Raw genomic sequence first — 4,155 nt, 5'->3', positions numbered from 1 at the left:
TCCATGAAGAATTATAGGTGTTTCCATAGGGTTCTCCCATGTAATTCACCTCTTCCATTGCTGGGTTCTCAGGATCATAAGCTTCTTCTTCAGAGGAAGCTTCCTTAGTACTGCCTGTTGCTGCTTGCATTTCAGACAGACTGTGAGAAATCATATTGACTTGTTGAGTCAATATCTTATTCTGAGCTAATATAGCATTCAGAGTATCAATCTCAAGAACTTCTTTCTTCTGAGTTGTCCCACTATTCACAGGATTCCTTTCAGAAGTGTACATGAATTGGTTATTTGCAACCATTTCAATGAGTTCTTGAGCTTCTACAGGCGTCTTCTTCAGATGAAGAAATCCTCCAGCAGAGCTATCCAATGACATCTTGGATAGTTCAGACAGACCATCATAGAATATACCTATGATACTCCATTCTGAAAGCATGTCAGAAGGACACCTTCTGATCAATTGCTTGTATCTTTCCCAAGCTTCATAGAGGGATTCACCTTCCTTTTGTCTGAAGGTTTGGACTTCCACTCTAAGCTTACTCAATTTTTGAGGTGGAAAGAACTTTGTCAAGAAGGCATTGACTAGCTTTTCCCAAGAGTTCAGGTTTTCTTTAGGTTGTGAGTCCAACCATGTCCTAGCTCTGTCTCTTACAGCAAAAGGGAAGAGCATGAGTCTATAGACTTCAGGGTCAACCCCATTGGTCTTGACAGTGTCACAGATTTACAATAATTCAGCTAAGAACTGATGAGGATCTTCCAATGGAAGTCCATAAAACTTACAATTCTGTTGCATTAGAGAAACTAATTGAGACTTAAGCTCAAAGTTGTTTGCTCCAATGGCAAGGATTGAGATGCTTCTCCCATAGAAGTCGTGAGTAGGTGCAGTAAAGTCACCAAGCACCTTCTTTGCATTGTTGGCATTATTGTTTTCAGCTGCCATTGTTTCTTCTTCTTTGAAAAGCTCTGTTAGGCCCTCTAGAGAGAATTATGCTTTAGCTTCTCTTAGCTTTCTCTTCAAGGTCCTTTCAGGTTCAGGATCATCTTGAACAAGTATGTCTTTATCTTTTCTCTTGCTCATATGAAAGAGAAGAGAACAAGAAAGTAAGGAATCATCTATGTCACAGTATAGAGATTCCTTGAGGTGTCAGAGGAAAAGAAGAATAGAAGGAGGAGGTAGATAGAAGAGAATTCGAACTTATCAAGAGGGATAGAGTTCGAATTGCACCTTGAGGAGGAGTGTTCGTCCCTTAAATAGAAGGATGTGAGAAGAGGGGAAGAATTTTCGAAAATATATTAAAAAGATTTTGAAATAATAAAAAGAAATTTGAAAATTTGATTGAGATTTTTGAAAATTAAGATTGGGAAAGAAATTAAGTGATTTTTGAAAAAGATTTTGAAATTAGAAATCAAAAAGATATGATTGAGAGTTAATTTTGAAAAAGATGTGATTGAAAATATATGATTGAGAAGATATGATTGAAAATCAATTTTAAAGAAAAAGAAAGTTTTAAAATTAAAGTTGATTACTTGACTAACAAGAAATTAAAAGATATGATTCTTAAAATTTAAAATTTGATCCTTTCTTAATAGACAAGTAACAACTTGAAAATTTTGAAGTAAATCATTAATAGTAGCAAGGATTTTCGAAAATAATAAAAAATGGAAAGAAATTGATTTTGAAGAGATATGATTGAAAAGATATGATTTGAAAAAGATTTGATTTTGAAAAATTATGAAAATTTGAAAAAGATTTGAATTAAAAACAAAATCTTCCCTCTAGTGTCCCTCTGGCGTTAAACGCCCAGAATGGCATCCATTCTGGCGTTTAACGCCCAAAATCCTACCTTTTTGGGCGTTAAACGCCCAGCCAGGTACCCTGGCTGGCGTTTAAACGCCAGTTTTCCTTCTTTACTGGGCGTTTTGAACACCCAGCTTTTTCTGTTTGATTCCTCTGCTGAATGTTCTGAATCTTCAATTCGTTGTATTATTGACTTGAAAAGACATAGTTTTGAAAATATTTTTTTTTTGAATTTTTCAATGATGAGAAACAATCAAAATACAACTAATCTTAGGAAACTCAAATCAAACAAACAATGCATGCAGGACACCAAACTTAAAAATTTTCATATAAGAGACACTAACAAATTGAGAATGCATATGAGAAACAACAAAACACACAAAACAAGAGAATTTAAAGATCAGAGCAATGAAATCATCAAGAACAACATGAAGATCAATGAAGAACAATATGCATATATTCGAAAAATGCAAGAAGAAAGTCATGCAATTGACACCAAACTTAAAAATTGACACTAGACTCAAACAAGAAACATAAAATATTTTTTATTTTTATGATTTTATAAAATTTTTTTTGTGTTGTTTTTCGAAAATTGAGTGGAAAAGAAAATAAAGGGATTCAAAATTTTTAATAAGAATTCCAAGAATCATTGCAATGCTAGTCTAAGACTCCGGTCCAAGAATTAGACATGGCTTACTAGCCAGCCAAGCTTTCAATGAAAGCTCCGGTCCAAAACACTAGACCTGGCTAATGACCAGCCAAGCTTTAGCAGATCATTGCTAACAACAGCAAAATTGATAGAAATCAACAAGCTCTTGTGATGATAAGTTGAAACCTCGGTCCAATAAGATTAGACATGGCTTCACAGCTAGCCAGACTTCAACAGATCATCATGAAACTCCAGAATTCATTCTTGAAAACTCTGAAGAACAAAATAGAAAAAAAAATTATTTTTAAAATTTTTTTCGAAAATAAAAAGTAAAATTACCTAATCTAAGCAACAAGATGAACTGTCAGTTGTCCAAACTTGAACAATCCCTGGCAACAGCGCCAAAAACTTGGTGCACGAAATTGTGATCATCAACAATTGCGCCAAAGGACTTGGAGCTCTCAAACGTGAATCACACTTTGTCACAACTCTGTACAACTAACCAGCAAGTGCACTGGGTCGTCCAAGTAATAAACCTTACGCGAGTAAGGGTCGATCCCACGGAGATTGTCGGCTTGAAGCAAGCTATGGTCATCTCGTAAATCTCAGTCAGGCGGATTCAAATGGTTATGGAGAATGGATAATTAAAATATGAATAAAACATAAAATAAAGATAGAGATAGAGATACTTATGTAATTCATTGGTAGGAATTTCAGATAAGCGTAAGAAGATGCTTTGTTCCTCTTGAACCTCTGCTTTCCTATTGCCTTCTTCCAATCATTCATACTCCTTTCCATGGCAAGCTTTATGTTGGGCATCACCGTTGTCAATGGCTACTTTTCGTCCTCTCAGTGAAAATGTTCTACGCATGCTGTCACCGCACGGCTAATCATCTGTCGGTTCTCGATCATGTTGGAATAGGATCCATTGATCCTTTTGTGTCTGTCATACGCCCAACACTCGCGAGTTTGAAGCTCGTCACAGTCATCCCTTCCCAGATCCTACTCAGAATACCACAGACAAGGTTTAGACGTTCTGGATCTCAAGAATGGCCGCCAATATTTCTAGCCTATACCACGAAGGTTCCAATCTTAGATTAGAAACCCAAGAGATACACATTCAAGCTTGTTTGCATGTAGAACGGAAGTGGTTGTCAGTCACGCATTCATAGGTGAGAATGGTGATGAGTGTCACATAATCATCACATTCATCATGTTCTTGGGTACGAATGAATATCTTGGAGAAGAAATAGACTTGAGTTGAATAGAAAAACAATAGTAATTGTATTAATTCATGAATAACAGCAGAGCTCCACACCTTAATCAATGGTGTGAAGAAACTCCACCGTTGAAAATACAAAAGTGATAATGGTGTAAGCATGGCTGAATGGCCAGCCTCCAAGGTCTAGGGACTAACCGTCTAAAGATGAAAATACAATAGCAAAAGGTCCTATTTATAGAAAACTAGTAGCCTAGGGTTACAGAAATGAGTAATTAATGCATAAATCTTCTTCCGGGCCCACTTGGTGTGTGCTTGGGCTGAGCATTGAAGCTTTCATGTGTAGAGACTTTTCTTGGAGTTAAACGCCAGCTTTTGTGCCAGTTTGGGCGTTTAACTCCAGCTTTTGTGCCAGTTCTGGCGTTTTGACGCCAGAATTCTTAAGCTGACTTGGAACGCCGGTTTGGGCCATCAAATCTTGAGCAAAGTATGAAC

General features: G+C 36.6%; 1 non-coding gene across 1 annotated transcript; it reads left to right on the top strand.

Moving 5' to 3' along the window:
* Positions 1-424: 424 nt before the first annotated feature.
* On the top strand, positions 425-532 carry LOC112739496 (small nucleolar RNA R71). Its single transcript, XR_003170432.1, has one exon. It is a non-coding gene; the product is annotated as a small nucleolar RNA R71 (small nucleolar RNA).
* Positions 533-4,155: the final 3,623 nt, after the last annotated feature.

This window comes from Arachis hypogaea, chromosome 13, assembly GCF_003086295.3.
Source record: "Arachis hypogaea cultivar Tifrunner chromosome 13, arahy.Tifrunner.gnm2.J5K5, whole genome shotgun sequence".
Taxonomy (NCBI): domain Eukaryota; kingdom Viridiplantae; phylum Streptophyta; class Magnoliopsida; order Fabales; family Fabaceae; genus Arachis; species Arachis hypogaea.
Note: the sequence above shows the minus strand (reverse complement) of the source record. Positions and strands in the feature narration are given on the sequence as shown.